This window comes from Pelodiscus sinensis, chromosome 25 (genome assembly GCF_049634645.1).
Source record: "Pelodiscus sinensis isolate JC-2024 chromosome 25, ASM4963464v1, whole genome shotgun sequence".
Classification (NCBI taxonomy): domain Eukaryota; kingdom Metazoa; phylum Chordata; order Testudines; family Trionychidae; genus Pelodiscus; species Pelodiscus sinensis.
In genome coordinates this window covers 15,471,689-15,498,707 of record NC_134735.1, presented here as the reverse complement: position 1 = coordinate 15,498,707, position 27,019 = coordinate 15,471,689, and the positions used below count along the sequence as shown (strand labels likewise).

The following is a 27,019-nucleotide window of genomic DNA, read 5'->3' as shown; positions in this document are numbered from 1 at the left end:
AGCACAACCACACATCAAAGCACCTCACTTTTGCGAGGCGTTTTTGTGCAAGAGAGCATCCACGCTATTGGACGCTCTCCCGCATATAAAAGCCACCCGGAACCAGTTCTAGCCAGGCTAGAGGTCACCAGTTGCTCTTCAATACTCTTGCCAGAGCCCTCCAGAGACGCACACTTAAAGGGACCTCCCCTGGACAGCCGCTTCTCTGTCTCTGCTGCCTGCTTGCTAGCTTCTTTGGCAAAGCGAAGCCTCCAGCAGTGCCTGCTGTGTTTGCCTTTTGCTCTTTGGGGAACACACAGCTTTTCACTACTTAGCCCTGTGCTATTGAGTTGGAACTGCCCCTGGGCATGCCACGGACCCCCAGGGCCAGGCTGCACTCCCTGCTGTGCCTGCTTCAAGCAGGGGCTCTCTTCCACATGGAGGTGGACCCTGAGATCTTCCTCCTTAATCTCTGTCTGGCTGCGGGTGCTCCACTATGGGTGCCCCAGCCCACCATATCCAGAAGAATTTGGAGGCTGGACACCAGTTCGGAGGGGTGGGACCGGCTGGTCATGGAGCGGTGGGATGACTAGCAATGGGTGCAGATCTTTCACATGTGGAAGGCCACTTTCCAAGAGCTCTGTACCTGGCTGGCACCTGTGACACCCACCTGCGGCCCGCCATCCCATGCCAAAAGCAGGTCACCATAGCCGTCTGGAGCCCTGATTCAGACCCTGCTTACACATTCCTGGCAAATGTTATGTCTGAGAATTAATAAAATATTTAGAAAAGTCTTTAATGATGTTTTCACTTGCAAAGGTGGCTTGTGTCAGAAATTGCCAAACAAGAATACCCCCATTAGGACTCAATTGTTGACACCAAATTAATTGTTGTAGTGGATGAGCACACTCCAGTATTTTCTCTAAAAGGATACTGGTTGGCTCAAGAGACTGATAACAAAGGTTACAGCAGCTTTCAGCGTGGCTTAGTGCCTCTTTGTGAATATGTCAGGTATCTAACAAAGTATAGAGCTCATACACTACACTTGCTTTTATCCATTGTAGTATTGGTATAATTCTAAATGAAAACATTTCCCTGACACAAGAAAAATATTACACCCGGAACCCAAAATGTGCTCCAAGGTTTCAGGACAGTTCGAACTAGGAGGGTAGTGTAGACATACCCACAGAGACTTGGACTATTGTGACCCATACTATATCTAGTTCTTGAATACAGTAGACCAGGGGTCGGCAACCTCTGGCATGCATGCCACAAGCGGCACATGACCCGATTTCCCGTGGCACATGGAGCAGGAGCTCAGCCCTGTCCTTCTTCCCCATGCAGCCAAGAGCTCATGCTGTGGCTCCAGCCTCAGCAGCACAGCTGCAGACTGGACCATTAGCTCTGGCTTCCTGCTGGGAGAGAGGGCAGGAGAACTGGGCACGTGTCCATGGGGCTTCCCCTGCCAGCCTGGGCATATAGCTCCTGGGAACTAAGGGGTTAACTCTCCCTTCTCCTGGCTACTGGCTCTGCTTCCTCTTTTGGGAGGGGGTGGGGCTGGGCTTGCTCCACAGAGCCAGGGCTAGGTAGCCGGTCACATATGTCATGCTGAGGCCTGGGCTGTGCTGCACTGCTCTCCATGGGCTCTATGCTGGGGTGGGGAGACCCTTCCCCAGTGCCCCGCCGCACCTGGCCGGGTTGGAGCCAGCCCTGGGCAGACCTGGGCTCTGCCTGTCCCAGCCCCAGATCCACAACCTGCTGGCAAAGGGCTCATCTGGATAGGGAAGAGATTCTGTCCCCCTTGCCCGGGCGCTGCTGTCCTGCTTGTGAGTGCACTGCAGGCAGAGAGAGGTGAGGGCGGGGTGTGTATGAAGGAGGATGTGGGGGCAGGATGGGAGGGGCAGGGGATCAGGCTGAGGGGATCATGGGGCTGAGAGGAGTGAGGCTGGAGCAGAGAGATGTGGGGGGGGGGAGACAATTTTACTTTGCAGAAGCTGCTCTTTCCTTTACTCCCCACTTGCCTTCCTCTCCAACTAGCTGTTTGGCTGAGTTCTCACCCGATCACCTTTTCCGTGTTACTCCCCCAACTTCCTCCCTCCCCCAGACTCCCTCTCATATGCCCAGCCCACACCCTCTCTTGCTGCCAAACTCCCTTCCAGACCTTGACCTCCTCACCCCCTGCTGCATCCCCATCCTACTCGCTAGCAGCCCCGTCCCACATATTGAACCCCGCATTTTTGTTCCACCCCAGAGCCTAAGGGGGTCCATCAAATCCACTAACTCTGGCCTCCGGGAAGCCCTGAACCTCAGTCCTCCCTATCCCTTCCCCTCACTCCATAGGGGCTGGCGGGCCAGAGGATTGAGGTGTCTCAGTTGGGGGCCACATCCGTGAGGGTTGGGGGTGTTTGGAGGGTTTTTTTGCTTCTCACATGTGTGGTCCCCAACTGATTTTTCTGTGGGTTAGTGGCCCCCAACCTAAAAAAGTTTCCCCACCCCTGCCATAAATAAATAAAACATTGAAACCTTTTGTGTTGGACATCATAGTTTCCTTTTTTGTAATGAAGTTTGATTAAACTAACATGATAAAGTTAAAACACTTAATCTGTTTAATAATTTAAATTAAACTATTCTCCCCAGCTGCAGCTCTAGCAAAACCGCTCAGGCGTAACTATGTAATTAACAGTGAGTTTCCGGTAGCAAATGGTTTGCATTGACCCACGTGGCCCACGGGATGCACAGAGAGAGCCCCTGCCCTTCTAGGAGAGCAGCACAGCGCATGGCAGCAGAGCTAAATCTTGGCATGCCACTTCAGAGAGGTTGCTGACCCCTGTGATTCCTCATATTCTGCGTGGCCAAGCCTGGAGAGGCAGTGGGGGCGAGAAGCCACAAAAAACTCATCGTGGGGGCCAGGAGCCCAGGTGAGTTCCCTACAGCTGCCAAAAGCATCTCTCGCACTCATTGTGGGGAGCTCACTGTGGAGGCCAAGAGCCACAGCCCACAGGAGTCATAGATTTCACTGTTTATAGTAGTGCCAGGAATGGTGAAGGTTTCCTGTACAGAGCATATTGTTTACCAGCAGTTTCCCTGGACAGCGTTCACATTTCTTAAATAAAGCTTCTGTGACACCACAGAGCTTGAAACCTTAGCCCTGACATAAAGGTACCATTGCTAGGGAGAGCAACATGTAGTACTGCCATTATTCAGGCTGTCAGAATCTCTGCTTTCATTTTAAAAAGAAAGGAAATTCCTAACCATTATGGTTGTGGAGAAATGTATGAACTGATTGTTTTTAAAGGCACTTAAAACTATCAGGAAAATAAAGAAAACCTCAAATTTTATTAATAACATAGATTTCTTGATTGTTAAACCAATCTCATTATTTTGGGGGATTCACTCATGATTTCTGAATGCTTGAGGTATCCCTGATATGGAAGCTAACCTTTTAGTTTTAGCTCGAGATTTTCAGGGTTTGCAACTATTGCATCTTCCATCATGGTCTTTAGTTCATTTGATTTATTTCCCTTGGGCTGAGCTTCAAGAGCAAACTATCCACTTCCTGAGGAACTCTGGCAGTCCAGAGTTATGGACTGCATTTGTTCAGATACTCTCTGGCTACGTCTAGACTGGCCACAAATTCCGGAAAAGGGATGCAAATCAGGTAAGTCAGCATAGGGAAATCCGCGGGGGATTTAAATATCCCCCGTGGATTTAAATAAACATGTCCACTGCTTTTTTTCTGGCTTGGGGAAAAGCCGGAAAAAAAGCGTCTAGACTGGCGTGATCCTCCGGAATAAAGCCCTTTTCCGGAGGATCTCTTATTCCTACTTTCTTATTCCTACTTATTTCCTGAAAGTAGGAATAAGAGATCCTCCGGAAAAGGGCTTTATTCCGGAGGATCGCGCCAGTCTAGACGCTTTTTTTCCGGCTTTTCCCCAAGCCAGAAAAAAAGCGGTGGACATGTTTATTTAAATCCACGGGGGATATTTAAATCCCCCGCGGATTTCCCTATGCTGACTTACCTGATTTGCATCCCTTTTCCGGAATTTGTGGCCAGTCTAGACGTAGCCTCTGGCTGTGTCTACACTGGCATGAATTTCCGGAACTGCTTAAAATGGAATACTATTCCGTTTTCAGTTTTTCCGGAAAAGATGTTTTGGCTTTTCTTTATAACTAAGTTCTAGGCCCATGGAGTTTCTCCATGAGTATATTTTGTTACCTCCCTATCTAGTCATTATGTTTGCAACAGGTTTTTTCCACATTTGGCCCCATGTAGAGGGTCCAAATGTCAGAAAAGCTTCTTCTGAAAAAACAAGAGAAAAAATGTTAAAAAAAAAAAAAAAAGCAGTGTAGACATAGCCAGAGAGAGAGAGAGAGAGAGAGAAAGACGACAAGTATTTGTATTGAGCTAGATAGATGTTTTTCTATATTCCACAATAAACATATATTTAAAATTATTTCCAGGTGAAATGGCACAATCTGTGCACTTAAAAACAAGAAAAAAGAAGGAGCTAAGAAATTAGTGCCGGCTTCCTAGGTTCATCATGTTTGTACTCATGCACCAACAATATTATCTATCTATTCTAGTTTCCAGTGACTTCGTGTTACTGCCTCAAAGCACAAAAGCATTAACTCAGCAAGGTTCCTCCTTAATAACTCTGCAGAATTGTTTTACAAATGAACAAAGATAATGTTGGCCTGACAATCTGAGATTGGGCTGTTGATGAAGGATCAGGCTAGGAAGAGAAATTTCTCTGATAAGTTCCAGCATCAATCTAAGAGAGCAGCTGGGAAACATTAATAAATACATTTGCTCCTTTTAGATGTCACCAGTTATAAATATGAAGCTTCAGACTCAGTTTCATTACAGTCTGAATTGACTGACTTATCCTAACGTTATCTTGTTTCAAGCTTCCACCTGCTCTAGTTTATTTAGTTGCATATCACCATCAAGGTGAGACCCAAATGCTGACTTGCAACTAGTGGTCCTCTTCTTTCTTTCAAGTTTATTTCACATGTTATTGAACACTGAGCTGAACCACTGAATTAATCTTGTTTTGTTATTATGGCATTGACTTAGAATTTTGACTTGGGCTAGATTTCTGCTGTGACACAGTAAACTGTCACAAGGAGAAAGAAGGAGGATGAAGAAAAGAAAAGAAAAGAAAAGAAAAGAAAAGAAAAGAAAAGAAAAGAAAAGAAAAGAAAAGAAAACATAATGCTCTGTAAGCAATTGAATGTAGTCACCCTCTTCTTCATACTACTGCTTTTTTAAATAGAAAAACATCAGGAAACAGATGATGGCACCTTTATACCTACTTTGGAGTTAGACATAGGCCAGTTTCATATCCACACACAGTAAAATAGGGAAGGGAGATGTGGCTAGTATAATTTTTAGAAAAGGATGCTGGGAATGGGAGGAGTCATAGGTCCTCCATAATACAAGCTCTTTGAATGCTCAGTCAGTGATAAGAAAGTATATTGAAAGGAGAGCTCTAACTAAGGATGTTAAATATCGGTTAATTTACTAGTCGAGTACTCGATGGAAATTCGACTAGTCAATAGGCACTTACACATTCCTTCCTTCCTGCTAGGGCTCTTGTACATTTCAAAGGAGGAAGGTGAACCTTGGCATGCCAGCTCTGAAATGTACAAGAGCCCCCAGGGGGAGGCTTAATGCAGGAGGTGGAGGCTGGTCATCATCAACATTTTTTTAATGAAATAAACATTTTCAGGGAAAGTGTCACCTTTCCTCAGATAAATTATAATTTTAGTAGGACACATGAACATAAGAGCAGCCATACTGGGTCAGACCAAAGGTCCCTTTATTCTGTCTTCTGAGAGAGACCAGTGCCAGGTGCCCCAGAGGGAATGAACAGAACAGAATCATCAATTGATCCATGCCTTGTCAAACAGAGGCTAGAGACACCATCCCTGTTCGTCCTGGCTAATAGCCATTGATTGACCAATCCTTCATGAATTTAACTAGTTCTTTTTTGAACCCTGTTATAGGCTTGGCCTTCACAACATGCTCTGGCAAGGAGTTCCACAAGTTAACTGTGTGTTGTGTGGAAGAAATACTTCCTTTTGTTTGCTTTAAACATGCTTCCTGCTGTTCTTGTTATGAGAAAGAGTGAAGAGCACTTCCTTATTTACATTCTCTTATCTATAGACCTCAATCATATCCTCCCATAATTATCTCTTTTCCAAGCTGAAAAGTCCAAGTCTTACTAAAGTCTCAATCTTATTAATCTCTTCTCCTACAGAAGACTTTCCATATTCCTAATAATTTATGTTGCCCTTTTCTGAACCTTTTCCAATGACAAGATCACCGGAGGAGGAGAAGCCCTGTACCCTCAAGGCTGGGAGGTCTTCTGCCACTACTGTGAATAGGAAACATAGGGTAGTGGTGGTTGGAGACTCTCTTCTGAGGGGGATGGAGGCGCCCATCTGTCACCCTGACATTTCATCTCGGGAGGTATGCTGTCTGCTGGTGGCCCATATCCGAGATGTTATGGAGGCATTGTTGAGGATTATCCGGCCCTCTGACTACTACTCCATGCTACTCATCCATGTGGGCACTAATGATACTGCGAGGTGTGACACTGAGCAGATCAAGAGTGACTACAGGGCTCTGGGAGTACGGGTGAAGGAGTTTGGAGCGCAGGTGGTATTCTCTTCAATCCTTCCTGTCGCAGGTAGGGGCCCAGGCAGAGACAGGAGCATCCTGCAGGTGAATGGCTGGCTGTGAAGATGGTGTCACCAGGAGGGCTTTGGCTTCCTCGACCATGGGATGCTATTCCAGGAAGGACTGCTAATCAGGAATGGCATCCACCTTTCGAGGAGGGGGAAGATCCTATTTCGACACAGAATGGCTAACCTAGTGAAGAGGGCTTTAAACTAGGTTCGATGGGGACAGGAGAGCAAAGCCCACGGGTAAGTGGAGAACATGGAGACCTGGGATATGGGTCGGAAATGGGAGGGACCGTGGGCTACAATGGCAGAGAGAAAGGAGGGTCAGGGCAAAACTGGGAGGCAAGGTCAAATCAGGATCTTAGATGCCAATATACAAATGCGAGAAGTATGGGAAATAAGCAGGAAGAACTGGAAGTGCTAATAAATAAGTACAATTAAGACATTGTTGGCATCACAGAAACTTGGTGGGATAATACACATGATTGGAATGTTTGTATAGAAGGGTACAGCTTGCTCAGGAAGGATAGACAGGGAAAAAAGGGAGGAGGTGTTGCCTTATACATTAAAAATGAACACACTTGGAGAGAGGTGGAGATGGACATAGGAGACGGAAGTGTTGAGAGTCTCTGGGTTAGGCTAAAAGGGATTAAAAACAAAGGTGATGCCATGCTAGGAGTCTACTACAGGCCACCTACCCAGGTGGAAGAAGTGGATTAGGATGTTTTTTAACAACTGACAAAATCATCCAAAGCCCAAGATTTGGTGGTGATGGGGGACTTCAACTATCCAGATATATGTTGGGAAAATAACACAGCGGGGCACAGACTATCCAATAAGTTCTTGGACTGCATTGGAGACAACTTTTTATTGTAGAAGGTTGAAAAAGCTACCACTGGCCGCTTGAATTTTCGCAAGAACACTGACTTCCTACTGTCTGAAATCAGTGCTTCTTGCGGAAATACTATGCTGCTCCCGTTTGGGCAAAACTCCTTTTGTGCAAAAGGGGCAGTGTAGACAGCTCAGATTCGTTTTGCGCAAAAAAGCCCCGATCGCGAAAATGGTGATCGGGGCTTTTTTGTGGAAAAGTGCGTCTAGATTGGCCCGGACGCTTTTCTGCAAAAAGTGCTCTTGCAAAAAAGCATCCGTGCCAATCTAGATGCTCTTTTCCGCAAATGCTTTTAACGGAAAACTGTTCCATTAAAAGCATTTGCGGAAAATCATGCCAGTCTAGACGTAGCCATACAGAATGGGAAGCGACTGTTTGGGAAGGAGTACGGCAGAAAGAGATCTAGGGGTTACAGTGGACCAGAAGTTGAATATGAGTCAGCAGTATGATGCCGTTGCAAAGAAAGCAAACATGATTCTGCGATGCATTAACAGGTGTGTTGTGAGCAAGACACAAAAAGTCATTCTTCCGCTCTACTCTGCGCTGGTAAGTCCTCATTTGGAGTATTGTGTTCAGTTCTGGGCATCGCATTTCAAGAAAGATGTGGAGAAATTGGAGAGGGTCCAGAGAAGAGCAACGAGAATGATTAAACGTCTAGAGAACATGACCTATGAAGGAAGGCTGAAGGAATTAGGTTTGTTTAGTTTGGAAAAGAGAAGATTGAGGGGGAACATGAGAGCAGTTTTCAGATATCTAAAAGGGTGTCATGAGGAGGAGGGAGAAAACTTGTTCATCTTGGCCTCTGGGGATAGAACAAGAAGCAATGGGCTTAAACTTCAGCAAGGGAGGTTTAGGTTGGACATTAGGAAAAAGTTCCTAACTGTCAGGGTAGTCAAACACTGGAATAAATTGCCTGGGAGGTTGTGGAATCTCCATCTCTGGAGATATTTAAGAGCAGGTTAGATAAATGTCTATCAGGGATGGTCTAGACAGTATTTGGTCCTGCCATGAGGGCAGGTGACTGGACTCAATGACCACTCTAGGTCCCTTCCAGTCCTAGTATTCTATAATTCTATGATTCTATATCTTTTTTGATAGGTGGTGACCACATCTGCATACAGTATTCAAGATGTGGGTGTACATGGATTTAAATAGAGGCAATATGATATTTGCTGTCTTATAGTCTATCGTGAAAACAGGTTTTTTTTAAGTGAAAAGTCTAAACCTCCTGCTGAACGCTTTGACAAAAATATTTTTTTGCTGTCGTTGTCAATTTTCTTTCTGGGACTTCCCCACTCATCGCTCTATTATCCAATCAGTTGTAAAGGGGCTTCATTGCCTTCAGTGGGAGTTGGATTGTGGATTCAAACCAGAATTTTCAGAAGTGTTTGGAACCCATAACTGTGGTCCAATTTTGAGTATATTGGATGTCGAGGTTTTTGAAACTTTGGCCAAATGGCGGCTGTTGGGAGCTGGGCCTTCTGGCCTGATTTTTCAAAAGCACTTTGGTGTCTAAAGCTGAAGGCAGGCACACTGGGATTTTTAAAAGTGCATAAAGGCTTGTGTACAGATTATGTTAGTATATGTTATGTAGCTCAAGAGTGAATGGGCCACTCCTGTGAGTGATATAATGCCTAGGGCAGTGGGCAAAGCAGAGCTGTGCTGACAGAAGAGCTTTCTCCAATTGGCATACAGCATTGATGTAGTGCTTCTAATGGAGTCTTACCCATCAGCTCTGTGATTCTTGGGGAACCAGAACATGGTCACCTGTCAGCCTTGTGCTCTTGGGGAACCAGGGAGTGGCATTCCCCTCCCTCAGGCCTCTGCTAGAATCAAAGACAAAGCAATGAAAAGGCCGGAGAACACACACCTAAACTGCTTCAGACAAGGGGGATACAATTAAGGAAACACCCCAGCCTCATTTGCATTAAAGATGGAACAGAGGGACATCTCATTAGCAAACAGAATGGAGAGCCGCTCTTCCAAGGCAGGAGCCACAGTGAACTATGGGATACTGAAAGCAGAGAAGCACGGCCTAATGGGAAATCTCTACTCCAGATGCTAATGAACCCAGGCCTGCTCACACCCAAATTAGTCAATATCAGACCACTTCTAGTAAGGATCCTCTTGATATCTAAAATACTGAAACTGCCTAGTTGCATTGTGAGCTCGTTCAAGGAACATCCCCCATAACCAGGGGTGATCAGTCTCTATTGTCTGTCCTCTTTCTCTTTGAACTATCTCTATAAAAACTCCTGTCCTTGCCCCAAGAAAAACTGTTCTGATACCTGGACTTAAACTGCATCAGTTCCACTGAGACTTCTTTATCTCCTGTTTGATCATGCTGGGAGCTCCGTTCTGCTGGTCTCCTGCCCTCTGGACCCCCAGCTACCATCATCTGGGAACCCCGATCAGTACAGGCTCCGTGGAGTGGTGAGGTCTCTCTCTCTCTCCCTCCCATCAACTCTCTCTCTAAGCATAGCCTCCTGACTCTGCCCTATGTAAACTGTTATATGGTTACCTAACATTTGTAATCAGTTTCAATTTAGGTTTAATATTATAACTGTTAGATTTAATATTGTAACTTTTTTATATCTATGCACTACTCAGAAATAAATCACTTTCATTGTTAAGCTGGTTGCTTCTCTCTCATTTTCTCTTTTGCTAACTCTTTCTTAAGGGGTGTTGTTTTGGCTTCCCCATTCGCTTTGCAACGCGCTTCTTGTACCCAAGCTAAAGATCCCTGTAGTGCCCAAAATCCTGTGGGATTTTCTCATCATGTGGTTTACCAGTGAATGACTGTGGTGTGAAAGTGGGGATAGGGAGGTGCTGAACCTGGGGGCTTATGAGGATGGCAGCTTAAAGTGCTGTTTAATCCAGCCCACGGAGTGCAAAGGCATATGAGGGTGCAGTGTGGCATTGCTCTTAAACCCAGCCAGCTGAGTCCAGGGACATATGAGGGGGTCAGCTTGTGAGTGCTCAGTACCCAGTCCTCTCAGACATGCTCTGTTAGTGGGTGTGAGTGTCTGTGTGTGCTGCTAAGGTGGTAAGAACCCCGTCCTGAGGAACCTAGTTCCTGCAGGAGAGCTCCAGCGGAAGGGGGAATTGGCAGCAGGGAGAATTCAGCTCCATATGAGAGCACAAGTAAACACAAACAGCACACTGATAGAATGGTAAACCTTTCCCCAGTCCCATAAGAGTAACCCTGATTAATGAGCATACCCCAGAGTATTGGGCAAATCTAGTAACATCTAGCCCTAAGTGAATTAAAAACCTACCTGGCATTGACCCATCTCTGCATTGTTACATACTTCTATATATGTCCAGAGCACAGCTCTGGTAAGTTTTTTCAAACCTGCAGTAGCTACGGTACACCCTATAGAGCTGGAACCCAGAGCTCTAGCACTTCCCCACTGTGATGGGGTAGACACATCCTGCACTGGGGACTGAAAAAGCCCCGCCTCACAGCCCTGCTGGGCATGCTCCGAAGGGGACCTGGCTATAAGACGCCAGGAGGTAGCTCAGTCTGGGCGGACAGCCAGAGGGGAAGGAGCTTATGCCCAAGCTCCAAGGCAGCCTGTCTTGCCACCATGCCAGCAGCCTGAGCATCAGCATCAGCAGCTGCTGTGTCAGCTGCCAGAGCAGCCGCTGTTTCAGCAGCCAGAGCAGCAGCTGCCACAGCCACAGCAGCTTCAAGCATGACCCCAGCAACTTCCCCAACCGCAGTGGCCCCCCAGGAAGGACAGACACCCTGCGTGTACTTGTCAGGGTGAGTAACTGCTCAGCCGGGAGGCAGTAGCCCAGTGCAGGGGATTGTTCTCCGGGAGGTCGGCATGTTTCGGTATACAACCCCGCCAACCAGGCAGTGGAACACTACGCTGCCTCAGGGCCCTGGGCTGGGACCTGGAGGAGTGGGAGGGCCTTGGTCCCCCTACCTCTCCCCACCAGACACAAGCCTGCTGTCTGCCTTTGGGGGGAAAGACTCACTGGCGGACTAGGCTGGTCCGGGTGTATTCCCCCCAGTAGAGGGGACTGAACTGTGGACGAGGTCAGTGTGGCCATATTCCCTGCAGCAGAGGGGAAATCTGCTTTTGTAGCTGCTGGCGCTGGGTCATGTATGCTGGGAAAAGGCGACTTCTGAGTTGAGGGCCCCGGCCCCTGGCACCCACCATCATGTGGCTGAAGCCCTGAGTCCCAGGGACCTTCCCCCTTGTGGGACTGAAGCCCTGAGTCCCAAATAGGGGTGGGGGGACTCCAGGAAACAGTTTCTGAGAATTAAAGCCGTACTGAAAACCTCTGTAAATCTGGCTGTGTTCTTTGATATGCGGTGATAGGTATTCTGCAAACGCCTTAGATAATCAAGTGTAATTACCACTTCTGCCCAACATTATCTACAACATTCACAAATCTTAGCATTCAGGGCTTTCCATCCTTGCTGAAGAAAAAAAAAGTGCTTCCTGTTACATTTGCAGTTTGCTTCTTAAAAGAAAAAAAAGACCACTTACCAGAAAAAAAAAATTATCACTTTCAAAATTTCATTCTGCCAAAGGTAAATTTGAAAGATGAAAATATGATCATTCATGTTTCACAGGGAACGCTGGTGAAAAGACACTGTTCAGGGTTCTGAACAATCCCCATTCATCTCTCATAATAGAACATGCTCTAGTTTTATGATGCACACAGCTGGAAACCAGAAAATTCATGTGTACTTGTAAGATAATTTTGTGCCCTACACACCTTGCCTCAAGGCCCTTCACTTAGCTGAAAAAACTCAGGGCTTCATTCTCCCCTGTCCTATAGCTTGGTCTAGTTTGTTTGTGCATAGTGGATTTAACATATTACCATGTCATTATGGTGGCTGGCAGGGTACACTAGAACACATTACATTACATAATGCTACCTTTTACCTCCACTTTGCTCAGCTTTAAACCTGTGGAACTCCTTGCCAGAGGATATTGTGAAGGCCAAGCTTATAACAGGGTTCAAAAAAGAACTAGATAAATTAATAGATGATAGGTTCATCAATTGCTATTAGCCAGGATGTTCAGGGATGGTGTCCCTTTGATTTACCAAAAGTTGGGAATGGGTGATCATTCATCTTCAGGCACCTAGTATTGGCCACTGTTGAAAGATGGAATACTGGACTAGCTGGACCTTTGGTCTGACCCTGTATATACTTATGTTTGTAACACACAAGGTGAGAGTGTTATAACTCTATCAGATATTTGATTTTGTGACTTATGACTTCACACTGCTGAAGGTGATGTCCTATGGGGGCAGATACAGAACAAAATGCAATTAATGAACCATATACATTCTGAAGGAATTGACAATCTTGCTTGGGAGACGGAAGCTCTGAGTGTCATATTCTACTGCTGGGGCATGGTTTTCATGTGCTTTTCAGTGTTTGAGATTCTTTATCCCTGTTCAATGTTTGTGCAAAACAATCTTTATGGTTAGGTGCTATTCTGCATCTCCCAGGCACCCATTGTGCAGAGGTGTAGATAATAATAATTAATCCCTAGCTCTTATGCAGATGGCATGCAAACTGCAAAGCAGTGGAGATTCCTACACTTGGTTACACAGATTGCCAATGCTCGCAAATTTATTGTAATATTTGTCTCACTCTAGCTCCTGGAGGCACATGATTAGGTAAGAATCTTCTTTTTCATGTTTTTAAAGTAACTGTTTAGCTTGCATGGTTGCAAAGAAAACCTTGAAAACATTATTTGATTTCACCTAACCAGTTCAGACCCAAAAGGCAAATCTAAAGCCACCCAAAATATATTATTGTTGTAAAAATCTCATAATTTTAAAGTTAATCATGATTTCTTGGAGCCTGACTCAAGATTTTCAAATTTGGGGTTGGCAATTCTTTACACTGTAAAATCTGCATTAATCCCAGTGTAATTCTCAATGTTTGGGACAAATTCCCCAATAAAGTTAAAACATCTTCATTGATGCACCTTTTCTTTATAAAACAGAAGCAATAGTTAAGAACAAGTAATTACAGGTAGATATTTAGCAGTAAAATTCAAAGCAGCAATATAATGGCCCCATAAAATTACCTAGATTTAGATATACAGGCAGTCCCCAGGTTACGTACAAGATAGGGACTGTAGGTTTGTTCTTAAGTTGAATTTGTATGTAAGTCGGAACTGGTACATATTGTAGGGGAAACTCTAGCCAAACATTTCTCCAGAGCTCAGTTTTATTCTCCCACACCTCACTTCCCTCAATCCTTTATTCTCAAGCTGAGGTAAAAGAGAAAAGCCGCTCCGCGTCTCTCTGGTCTGCTGGGGGGGGCGCTAGCTTCGCGTCTCTCTGGTCTGCTGGGGGGGGCGCTAGCTTTGCGTCTCTCTGGTCTGCTGGGGGGGGCGCTAGCTTTGCGTCTCCCTGGTCTGCTGGGGGGAAGCAGCTAGTGCGGGGTTGCCTCACCCCGTTTGTAAGTAGGGATCCGATGTAAGTCGGATCCATGTAACCTGGGGACTGCCTGTACACCAACTCATTTTTCACATTTCAAATGATTATTTTTAAAAAGAGCTATAACTTTCCAGGAGTTCATACTAGATGACAGAAGGAGCAAGAGCTCCTGCAGTAAAAAAAGGAGGAGTGAGGCAAAGGTGGCCATAATTCTTTACAGCTGGGATTTTCAAAAGCTGCTAGAATGGAAGCTGGGCTAAACAGATGACCTATCCTATAAACTTCATTTTGCTTTATCACGCTCCTGCTATCCTGGGCAAGTCCACCAAAGGGAAAGCGGAGCAACTGCACAGGGGCCTGGCATTTCAAAGGGACCTGGAGCTCTCGTCTGCAGTCACTGCTACTACAGCAGCAGCTATGGTTGGAGTCACAGGCTCCTTTAACTGCCAGGGAAGTGCTGCTCTGCGTGGCTTTGAGGGCTACGGGGAGGGGAATGCAGTGCTGTGAGTTAGGCGGCATTAAGGGATGACTATCCTAGGCCTCACCCCTTCTGGCCTTCCAGGGGTGCAGAGCCAGGCCCCCCTCCTATCTTGCCCCAGAATCTGTGGAGGCTGTCACCCCCACTGATCCTGGGGAGGTGTGAGGCTGATTTGAAACAGAAGGGCACTAAGGGCTACTCATAGCTAAAGCCCTGCTATGTGGATATCCACTTTATAGTTGAAACAAAATCTGCATCCATGGATGTCAATGCAGATGTCTGTGGCTCATTTTTGAGGCTCCAGATGCAGATGCCACTACCAAGCGACTATTTCAAAATAACTGGCTGGTTATTTCAAAATCTAAACTCCTGGGCTGTGTCTAGACTGCATCCCTTTTCCGTAAAAGGGATGCACATTAGACAAATCGCAATTGCAAATGAAGCAGGGATTTAAATCCCCCCCCCCACTTCATTAGCATAAAAATGGCTGCCGCTTTTTTCAGGCTCGGAGCTTTGCCGGAAAAAAGCGCCAGTCTAGACGCGGATCTTTCGGAAAATAAAGCCTTTTCCGAAAGATCCCTTATCCCTCATTTTAAATCCCCGCTTCATTTGCAATTGCGATATGTCTAATTTGCATCCCTTTTATGAAAAAGGGATGCACTCTAGACATAGCCCTGCTTTCCTCAGGAAATAACACTAATTTTGAAATAGCATTAGTATGTATGCTCTGCTGCTGCTATTTTGAAATAATTGGCCTCCGGAGGCCTCTTACTGTTGTACTTCTGACCGCTCTGGCCATACTTGGCATCTCCATTGTGCATAGTGGATTTAACATATTACCACGTCATCATGGTTTAAGAGGAGCATTGCCAGGAGATCCAGAGATGTCATCATTCCCCTTTATTCGGCTTTGGTGAGGCCGCATCTGGAGTATTGTGTCCAGTTCTGGGCCCCCCACTACAAAAAGGATGTGGACGCATTGGAGAGGGTCCAGCAGAGGGCAACCAAAATGATTAGGGGGCTGGAGCATATGACTTATGAGGAGAGGCTGAGGGACTTGGGTCTGTTTAGTCTGCAGAAGCGAAGAGTGAGGGGGGATTTGATAGCAGCCTTCAACTTCCTGAAGGGAGGTTCCAAAGAGGATGGAGAGAGGCTGTTCTCAGTAGTGACAGATGGCAGAACAAGGAGCAATGGTCTCAAGTTGTGGTGGGAGAGGTCCAGGTTGGATATTAGGAAAAACTATTTCCCTAGGAGGGTGGTAAAGCACTGGAATGGGTTACCTAGGGAAGTAGTGGAGTCTCCATCCCTAGAGGTGTTTAAGTATCGGCTTGACAAAGCCCTGGCCGGGTTGATTTAGTTGGAATTGGTCCTGCCTAGAGCAGGTGGCTGGACTTGATGACCTCCTGAGGTCTCTTCCAGTTCTATGATTCTATGATTCTATGGTAGACACAAGCCCTTCTCCTGCAGAACGTAAAACTCCAGGCAGCAGGAGAAGGGCTTGTGCCATGTTGTAGTGCAGTGAGAGCCACACGGGACACAGCAGCAAGAGAGGTAGCCATGAGTAATCCCAAGCTCCCTCAGAGCCTCCCACAGTTTCCAACACTCTTGCTGCTACCTCTGCTGCCACTGGTCAGAGACACAGGAGAGCTCCATCCTGGACTGGTGCAGAGATCCTGGACCTCATCGAGGTCTGTGGGGAGGAAACCAACCTCCAGGATCTCCACACCAGAAGAAGGAATGTGGAGGTCGGCAGCTGGATGGCCCACTAGCCAGGACGACAATGGTCACAACCAGACACTGGAGCAGTGCCGCACGAAAATAAAAGGGCTGCGGCAGGCCTACTACAAGGCCAGGGAGCGGAGCGGACACTCCGGGGTGGTACCGCACTGCTTCTGCCACTTCAACCAGCTGGATGCCATCCTGGGAGGAGGGTTGGTCATGTTCTTCCCCCGCGCTCACATTGAGTCTGACCAGGATATGCCTGGTGTCCATCTCCAGGAGGGCAGGATGGCGGAGGAGGAGGAGGAAGAGGATGCCAGCTAGGTGGCCATACCCACCAGCCATGAGCTGCTCTTCATCCTGGAGCCAGTCCCCTCTTCCAGGATGTCTCCCAGGCTTCTGACGGACCCAGAGAAGGCACTTCAGGTGAGTTCTATAACTTACCCTATATACATGCAGGTGTAGGTGACGGGCTATAAGGGGCTGCATGCTCCTCACTCAGCTAACTTTGCATGGGGGGCTGCACAGCAGCCTGTGCACATGGAGCACTAGTCTGGAGCACTCAGTGCCATGATGCTCTCACACAGGAACCCTTTGGTTCTTCTCACAAGGTTCGTGGAGAGGCCTGCCTTACTCCAGCGTCCATGGTGGGACACCTTCCCATGACAAGCCACCACTAAGGACACTGGGGTAATGGAACCACACAGCAGTGCCACACACGGCACAGGGCTATGCCTGCACTCAGGCAGCATTCGATCCTGATCAAGTACAGTGATGTGGAGGAGACTAATCCCATACATGGGAACCTGCTGTGGGGAGGAAGACAAGGAGAACCCTGCTATGTGGATATCTGCTTTATAGGTTATCACCCTAACCCTAACCCCTAACTCTCTCCAGCAAGTGCCATCTGCCACTCACACATACCTCCCCCAATACCCTCCCCCTGTCCTCCAGTGAGCAGAGATAGAAGTTTTCTTTCTGCAGGACGGTGCTAGTGCCTGACCTAGTGTATATGGGACACCCCATCCTCCCCTCCTGCCTGCAGGCTTCTGGCACCTTCCCATGCCTGCTTGTCCCCAGGTCGTGGGTGTTACAATGCTCCCCGGGACTTCTGTGCCCTTGCTGGAAAGTGCCCGCTGTATAAGCAACGTATGGCCTTGCTCAAAGCACATCGCCATCATCTGAACCGAGACCTTTGGTATCAGATCTGAGATTAGTGCTAGGCTTCATACACAGTGTCTCCTGGGATGACTACCCTTGTAACTTTTATTCATAGCTGGGACAGCTGTGAACTTGGTGCATCCTCCACCTTCCATGCCATCTGCCTGATTCTGTGGGATCCACAGGAGGAAAAGAACCTGTGAGGACCTGATGTGGGAACAGATGACCTGCCTGCAGTCCTTTGCCTGGGGCTCAAGGAGGAGTGCCAGGAGCAGGCCACCAAATAGAAGGAGTACTGGGCTGACCTGAAACAATGGAAGGCTGCCTGGGTCTAGCTGGAGAGCCAGCATGACTCTATGTGCTCCTCCCTCACCTTGGTAATGAAGTGCCTGGCATTATGCATGGAGCAGGCCACCAGGTACCTCTCTGCCCTCTCCATGGTTTCCCCTCCTAGTCCTCCCAGGGGCTGCCCAGGACCCCAGAACATGAGGTGGTGGGACCTCTTAGGCAGCTGAAGCTGCTTGACCACCTGGAGGCAGGTGCCAGTCTCAGCCCCCAGGCCTGAAACCCTTTTCCCTGCCTGTCCCCTCCTCATTCCAGATTCTTTATCTAGTCCCTCCCCGTTGTATATCCCCCTGTGACTGTTCACGTAATAACTCACGTGACTCTCCTTACAGTTTCTAGTAATTACACGTTTATTCGCACCCAGTTGGCGTGACCTGGGGTGACCTCCCCACTGCATTACAGTATGAAATCGGCCGGCTCATTGCCTCACCTGCAGGAGGGGGACCTGGGCCCGCCCACTCTCCAGGTCCTGACCCAGCGCCCTAAGGATGGAGAAGCCTCCCCATCTCCGTTGGCGGGGTGTTTCCCCTAAACGTACCAACACTCAGGCATCCACTCAGCCCTACCCTGGGTCATTTCCTCCTGCTGGCCCTGGCTCACCGCCTGACAGGTCTCCCCCTTCTCCCCTCTCTTTTCTCTCTTCCTCCTTTATCCTCCGCCCCTTACTGGCCCAACCCTCTACACCACCGTCACTCCCTCCCCCTGGGTGGCTAGCCGGGGTGTCTGCCGGCGTGGGCACCAGTGCCTCCCCCTTTGTCTCCTCCTCCCCCCTCCCGGGCCATCCTCTTCTCCCAGGGCGGGCATGGTGATGCCTTCGCCCCATCGCCAGCCGCTGATATCATCCCGAGGTGCCTGCTCAGCTCCCTGCGCATGTGCTGCACTCGCAGTGCCGTGGTTTGCGTGCCACCTCTCCGGCCACGCCACTAATTCCCCTTTCTGGAGGGGAGTGCGAGGCAGCCCTGCCCTGTCACATACTTTTCCCCTCAGGATTGTGTCATCCTCCCCCTCCCCTTCCTCTATGTGCGAAAAAAAGTCCGCATGCAGATGTCTTTTACCCGGTCGGTGTACCACCTCAAAGCAGTATGGATTGAGTATCAAGTACCACTGCATGATTCCTTGGTTGGTGAATTTCATATTCTGTAGCCATTTCAGGGGTGCATGGTCCATCATCAGTGTAAACTTGGTCCCTAAAAGATACAATTCCACCACCCACTTAATGGCTAGTTCCTCTTTCTCTATCGTGGAGTAATTGTGTTCCTGAGGAAATAGCTTGTGGCTTACATATAAGATGGGATGGTCAGCCCCCTCTACGTCCCGGGCCAATACGGCTCCTAACGCCACCTCCGAGGTATCTGTCTGTAATATAAACATTTTTGAGAAATTAGGCTGAATCAGTATCGGGGCTCTTTGTAGGTGGTCCTTTAGGTTCTGAAAGGCCTGCATCTCTTGCTTGGTCCATACTGCCTTCTGAGGTTGCCGTTTCTGTGTCATTTCTGTCAATGGAGCTGCAATAGTTGCAAAATGCAGCAAGAACCAGCGGTAATAGCCTGCCAGCCCTAAGAATTGTTGCATTTGCTTTTTTATAGAAGGGGGAGGGGGTATATCCTGATGGCCCCTACCTTATCAACCAAGGGCCTCAGTCTTCCCCTCCCTACTGTGTATCCCAGGTAGGACACTTTCCTCTTACTGAATTTACATTTACTAGGGTTTGCTGTAAGCCCGGCCTCCCCTAGCAACTGAAGGAATGCCTCTACCTGTTGCAAGTGTTCAGGCCAGGTCTGGCTAAAGAGTATAATGTCATTGATGTAGACAACTGCGTATTGTCAGTGTTTATTCAGCACTTGGTCCATTAGCCTCTGGAACGTCGCCACCACCCCCTGCAGTATGAAGGGCATAGTTACGAACTGATACAGTTCGAACAGCGTAGAGAAGGCTGTTTTTTCTCTCACCGCGGGAGATAGCGGAATTTGCCAATTCCTTTTCGACGAGTCTAGGATGGTCACATACTGGGACCTTCCTACCTGTTCTAGGTGCTCATCCATGGGGTATACGTTGAATCTGGATATTGAATTTACTTTCCTGTAATCAATGCAGAATCTCATGGTCCCGTCGGTTTTAGGTACCAATATGATAGCCACTATACGACTCTTCAATAACCTCTCATTGATTCTTTGCCTGGAGCTCCTCTCGGACCGTCTCCCACATTTTCTGCGGCACAGGCTGCACCAGGTCGTGCACCTTCTTACCAGGTTCGGTAGAAATCTCGTGTTCTGCGAGCGTCGTCCTCCCCGGCTGCTTTGTGAGAACGTGTGCGAATATCCGTAGCAGCTCCTGCATCTCTTCTGGTTGTCCAGGATTCAATTCTTCCTCCACTTGGGCTGGCACTTCTCCAGTGGGCTCTCTGCTCCACGTGCCCCATTCTGGCTCAGGAGGTCGGGGATCTATTAGAAGGCACTCCCGCGTGTTCCATTTTTTAAAGAGGTTAATGTGGTATACTTGCATATCCCTACGTTTCCCCAAGAGTTTTATCTCGTAGTCCACCTCCCCGATCGTCCATCGCACCTCAAACAGGCCTTGCCACCATGCCATGAGTTTAGATTCCTGTGAGGGCAGCAGTAGGAGGACCTGGAATACCCGCTGTTGGGCTATCTGATTATAGTGCTGCTTTTGCCTCTTCTGGGCTCCCTGTAGGTTGGTGTCTGCCAACTGCCTGACTTTTTGTAACTTTCCTCATAATTGCAAAAGGTACTGCGCTGTCCCCTGCCCTCGTGTCTCCCGCTCCTCCCAGCCCTCTTTTACTATGTCTAGAATTCCCTGAGGCTGTCCATATAACAATTCAAATGGGAAAAATCCAACTGAGGACTGTGGCACCTTCCTAACAGCAAACAAGAGGGCTCGCAACAGTCTGTCCCATTCTCACGGGCTGTCCCCCACTAGCCTCCACAGCATAGCCTTCAGTGTTCGATTGAATCTCTCCACCAGGCCTCAACTTAAGTGTGGTTGCATATGCATGCAAATATATAAAAATAGCTTCTCTCACATTGACTTGGAGCTGGGAGAATGAAATGTTGTTATTCATATTGTATGATTAAAAGGTAAAAGACTTGAACTTAATATGACCTGGCTTAGGGTCTACCATAACTTGAACACTAAGCAAAGGATAGTGAGTCAAATCTAACTGAAAGTCACAGAAGATGGAAACAGGTTTTATTTCTGGGGGTGCAGAGTCTATTTGAGAGTCCTCAATTATATCTGGGTATGTCTACACTACCCTCCTAGTTCGAACTAGCGGGGTAATGTAGGCATACCGCACTTGCAAATGAAGCCCGGGATTTGAATTTCCCGGGCTTCATTTGCATAAGCGGGGAGCCACCATTTTTAAATCCCCGCTGGTTCGAACCCTGTGCAGCGCGGCTACACGGGGCTCGAACTAGGTAGTTTGGACTAGGATTCCTATTACGAACTACCGGTACACCTCGTGGAACGCGCTGCACGGGGTTCGAACCAGCGGGGATTTAAAAATGGCAGCTCCCCGCTTATGCAAATGAAGCCCGGGAAATTCAAATCCCGGGCTTCATTTACAAGTGCGGTATGCCTACATTACCCCGCTAGTTCGAACTAGCGGGGTAGTGTAGACATACCCTCTGACACTTTAAAGTGTTTAAAGGCAGAGCTGACTAGAATCAATTGAGAGTCCTTGTCTTGTCTCAGTGATCGCTTGAGCAAAAATCATTGATAAAATCTTGTATAGACTGACCTTTCAATCATGATCATGTATAGTTGGGGTTATTTTTTCCAATGTGCATTACTTTACATTTATCAATATTAAATTTCATTTGCCATTTTGTTGCCCAATCACTTAGTTTGGTGAGATCTTTTTGAAGTTCTTTACAGTCTGCTTTGGTCTTAACTATCTTGAGCAGTTTAGTATCATCGGCAAACTTTGCCACCTCACTGTTTATCCCTTTCTCCAGATCATTTATGAATAAGTTGAATAGGATTGGTTCTAGGACTGACTCTTGTACATTTCAAAAGAGGAATGCGGACATGCCTATCAACTAGTTGAGTAGTCGATGGGAATTACATTGACTACTTGACCAGTAAATTAACCTATATTTAACATCTTTAACCTCGGCACACCCCCTCCTGGGCTCAGATTACAAAAAGCATCAGCCATTGTGTACATGCTCTGGCTAGGGTAGTTTCTTCCATCTAGATCAGGGGTGGCCAACCCATTCCGGATGAAGAGCCAAAATCCAGCCGAGATCCAGTGCAAACAGCTGGGACAAAAAGTTGTAGAGCAAAAAAAAAAAAAAACGACTGACCTGTCGGTAGCTGGGATCTGGACAACTCCCCTGCCCCAGTGAGCACAGGGGATCCAGGAGGCATGAGCCATGTTGATGGAGCGCAGGGACGGCTTTGTGAGGCACACTGATGGGGGGGAAGAGCTGCATATGACACATGAGCCGCAGGTTGGCTACGCCTGATCTAGGTATTAGTGCAGTGTCCAGGAAACTGAGGCACACACATGGAGTTACAGTAGGACAATAGAACTCAGATGTGACATAGCAAAGCAAATACAATTCCCACTTCATCACACTGGGCAAGAATTTTCTGACCTGCGCTATTCAGGAGATCTGACTAGATGGTTCCAGTGGTCCCCACTGGCCTTGAAATGTATGAATCAATGAATTTTCCAAAGTGTTTCTATCTTTCCCTTGTGCCATTTAATTTTACTTTTCACAAATAGACCCCCATGTCCAGAGAACAAAATCAGTAAAAAGGCCTTTCAGCAGAGGGGATGTAATGAAATGTGCTAGTCTTGTTTTAATCAGTTTTGAATGTGGAAAAGATTATCATGATCTGAGAAGGGCCGTGTTTCACTAGGGAGATGAATTATGTGATACTGTAATTTCATTAACTTGCTTTACAGTCTTATCTTTATTCATACTGGCAAATTGAATTATCACTGCCTTTCACATCTCTGTCCCCTCCTTTCCCAAGCATCTTGAAATAGCCCCAGCAGCACATACCAAGTGACAATAATGGGTGTGTGTTGCTTTTGCACTTGACTCCTCTCAGAATCATATTTGTTCTTATTCCAGGAGTTGGTCTACACTCTACTGGGGCTTATTACATTTATCCCAGCACTGTGTTGGCAGGCAACTGGGTTCCATGTCTGAGGGTACGTCTACACTACAGCGCTAATTCGAACTAACTTAGTTCGAATTAGTTAATTCGAACTAAGCTAATTCGAACTAACGTGTCTAGAACTAAAAACTAGTTCGAATTAGCGTTTTGCTAATTCGAACTAGCGCGTCCACACTGATTGGACGCAGGGGGGCATTTAAGGGCAGCTGAAACAGGTTCTGGCAGGGCATCAGGTCAGTAGTTGCTTTGTGTGGCTGCTGTCTGAGGCTATCTGAGGCTCGAGCTTAAAGGGACCCCCCCTGGACAGCCGGTTCTCAGCTTTTCCTGCTTCCTTGCCAACCTCGCCGAGGGACAGCAAAGCGTTGGTCTCTGTGCCCGTCTGTGTCGGTGCTTCCCTTCAGGGGGGCCGCCGCAGGTAGCAACATGGAGCCACAGCTCGCCCTGCACCTTCTGGTGCACTTTCTGGACTTGCTGCTACAAGCCTGCCACCAATGGCTCGAGGCTGCCTGGCACCTCCTGGTGCACGTCAGCCCCCTGCCTCTCCGCCTGGCCGCCCTGGGGGCCGTGGAGGAGCCGCGGCGGCGCCCCGGCACCGGCGTGCCCCGCCGCGTCTGGCGTCTGGACACCAGCACCGACTGGTGGGACCGCATCGTCCTGGAGCGCTGGGAGGACCAACAGTGGACCCAGAACTTCAGGATGAGGAGGGACACCTTCCTGGAGCTCTGCGAGTGGCTCGCCCCTGCCCTGCGCAGAAGGGACACTCGCATGAGGCCTGCCATCCCCCTCCAGAAGTGGGTGGCCAACGCCCTCTGGAAGCTCTCCACGCCGGACAGCTACCGATCCGTCGGGAACCAGTTCGGCGTGGGGAGATCCACCGTCGGAGCGGTGCTCATGCAGGTATGGCACTCATCGGTCACCGAGCCGGGGGAAAGGGGGACTGCGAGGAGGGGATGGGCCGCCCCAGGGACAAAGGGGGGGCGGGAGGAGGCGAAAGCACTCCGCACCGGAGGGGGCGGTCTGTCCTGGCAGTACTACACGCCGCCAGGGGGGTTGCTACCGGGAGTGGGGCGCGGGGCACTGCCAGGGCACGAACGCTCCCAGCCACCCGGGCGCCCCACTGATTGGCGCTTTGCTGTGTCTCTCTCCGCAGGTGGTCAAGGCCATCAACCGGGTGCTGCTCCGCAGGGTGGTCCGCCTCGCCGACCTGGCTTCCCCAACTGCGGGGGGGCCATCGACGGGACGCACATCCCCATCCGTGCCCCGGAACACCAGGCGTCCCGTTACGTGAACCACAAGGGGTACTTCTCCGTCATCCTGCAGGCCGTGTGTGACCACCGGGGACAGTTCACGGACATTAATGTGGGCTGGTCCGGCAAAGCACATGACGCCCGGGTGTACCGCAACTCCTCCGTGTGCCAGCGGCTGCAGGACGGGACCTTCTTCCCCGACCACCACATCAGGGTCGGGGACGTGGACATGCCCATCTGCCTGGTGGGGGATGCCGCCTACCCCCTACAGTCATGGCTGATGAAGCCCTACACGGGGCACGTCAATCCCTCCCGCCAGGCCTTCAATGCCAGGCTGACCAGGGCCCGCATCGTGGTGGAGGGGGCCTTCGGGCGACTGAAAGCCCGCTTTCGATGCCTCCTCACCCGTCTGGACCTGGCCGAGCACAACATCCCTCCCGTGGTGGCAGCATGTTGTGTGCTCCACAATTTGTGTGAGCGGAAGGGGGAGGCTTTCCTGCCAGCCTGGATGGCTGAGGCTGACCGCATGGCTGGACACTACGGTCAGCACCGCACCGCCACCATCCGGGATGCCCAGCGGGGGGCCGTCCGGATCCGGGAAGCCCTGCGGGAGAGCTTCCTGGTGGAGGAGGAGGACTGACCTCTCCCTGCATGCCCCACTGGGGCCTTCTTCCACCCTACCCCCCTTCCCCTTTCCCCTCCCTACCTACTGTAAAATAAAGACACCTGTTTTTCAAACAAAAACGTATGTTTATTTAACATAACTGGGGTGGGGGAAGTGAGGAATGAGGGTGGGAGAGGGGAGGGGGAAACCTGGGATGAGGGAGCTGGAAGGGGAGGGAAGGGAGGAAGGGAAAGGAAAGCTCAGGGGTGGGAGTCCGCCTGCCTCTCCCATCTCGCCACACTGCGGGTCCGGGGGCGTCGGTGGGAAATGGTTGTGGAGGGGGGGGGCAGGAGGGACGGGGAGTGTGGAGGAAGCAGGAGCGGGAGCAGGAGGGGGAGGAGCAGGAGGAGCAGGAGGAGCAGGGGGAGCAGGGGGAGCAGCAGGAGGAGGAAATGGGAAGCGGTCGAGCAGGTTCTGGAGGTGGCCTCGCAGGGCACGGCCCTGCTCCTCCAGTGCCTCCAGACTCCTCCGGCGCAGCCTCAGGTCCTCCTGGACCCAGTGGTCCTGGGTGCGGAGCTGGTGATCCATGAACCGGAGGTGCCGCCTTTGGTACTCCTCCTCATTCCTGGCTCTCCTGCTTGCCCGGGCACGGGCAGCTGCTGCAGGCGGTGTGGTGCGCCCTGCAGGCCCAGGTGCTTCAGCTGTGGTGCAACAAGACCAGCGGTCAATTACCCAGGGGCCCAGGTGTGTGAAACCCAGCTCCCCTCTGCAAGGCCAGCGCCCCTGCAGGATCCCCAGCTGCTGCTCCTTGGTGGGCAAGGCCCAGGCGCACGTTCCCGGGGCTCCCTCTCGCCCCAGCCCCCCGTAAACATAAGGGGAACACGACGGTACTCACATGTGGATGCCTCCCCGGCCTCGGACGACACAGGCGAGCGGCTCTGTGGGGTGCCTCGGGGGTCCCGGGTCCCGGGCAGGCTGGCGGCAGGCTCCTGGCTCTCAGAGCCCTCCTCCTCCTCCTCCGTCTCCTGGAGCGGGCCCTCTGCCCCGGGGTCTATCACGTCCCGGGGGGCAGGGACGGCATGAGCCCCCAGGAGGCGGTCCAGGGCGTGGAAGTGGGGGCAGGCCTCCGGGTCGGCCCCTGGCTGGCAGGCCCGGGAGTAGGACTGCTGCAGATCTTTAATCTTGCAGCGCACCTGCTCCCGGCTGTGCTGGTGGCCCCTGGCGGCCAAGCTGGCAGCCAGGCTGGCAGCCATGCGGCCATAGACGGCCGCGTTCCTGTGGCTAGTGCGGAGATCGTGGACATTGGAGGCTTCCCCCCAAACCTCGATGAGGTCCACGATTTCCGCACTTGACCAAGCGGGCGCCCGCCTTTTGCGCCCCCGGGCAGGCTCCTGGGAGCCGCCAGGCTGGTCCTGGGGAGCAGTGGATGGCTGGGTGTCCTCGGGTGGCTGGCTCATAGTGTGGCAGGTGCAGGGTCTGCTGGCACGGGTGCTGGCAGCCTTGCAACTGGCACAAACTGTGTAGCCAGCCCGTGGCCCTTTAAGGGCTCCGGGGCCGGGAGGGGGGCAGACAAGTTTCCCTGGTGTTGGCCAGAGTGGCCACCAGGGAAACCTGGGAAGCCTTAGCCTCCCACTAGTTCGAATTAAGGGTCTACACAGCCCTTAATTCGAACTAGCTAGTTCAAACTAGGCTTAATCCTCATAAAATGAGGTTTACCTAGTTCGAACTAAGCGCTAGTGTAGCGTCCGTTAGTTCGAACTAACTTTGTAGTGTAGACATACCCTGAGGAATGCTCTTTGCTTCTTGATTACTGATTTGCTAAATGTTCTCAGGCCTGGGCCATCCCCTTTTGGTTTCCACATCTGCAGCAAAAGCCCTAATTACATTTATCATCCGTAATCAAGTGCTTTTAGAACTCCAGATGAAAGAGCCAGTGAGAATAGGCTACAGCAATGCATGGCTGGAATGTGATGCATAGTGGTTGACTTTACTGCAGGGAACAAATCCTTCCATTGCATTGGCAGTTGCAGAGTACCCTGGTATGTGCTGTACAATGTGCTTTGAGGTGTGAACGTGCTCTTGGACAAGAAGATTTTGCGCAAAAACTCTTGCGTAAAAGGTTTTTTTGTGCAAGAAGCCTACAGTGTAGACATAGCTCAACTACTGTCTTCTTTCTCTGAACCCACCTCATCCAGGGCTCCTAACCAGGGATCAGCACAACCATGTTGCACTGCAGACACTTGACAAAATTACCAGATTCAATGACAGACGTGGGCATGGGGTTATGTTATTGCGCCATTTGACCTGTACAATAGCACACATCATAATTTTTC

The 27,019-nt window shown here is 49.6% G+C and overlaps 1 long non-coding RNA gene across 1 annotated transcript; it reads left to right on the top strand.

Moving 5' to 3' along the window:
* Positions 1-11,271: 11,271 nt before the first annotated feature.
* LOC142819920 (uncharacterized) lies at positions 11,272-20,931 on the top strand. The gene is made up of 3 exons (XR_012897605.1): positions 11,272-11,327; positions 16,458-16,604; positions 17,455-20,931. It is a non-coding gene; the product is annotated as an uncharacterized LOC142819920 (long non-coding RNA).
* Positions 20,932-27,019: the final 6,088 nt, after the last annotated feature.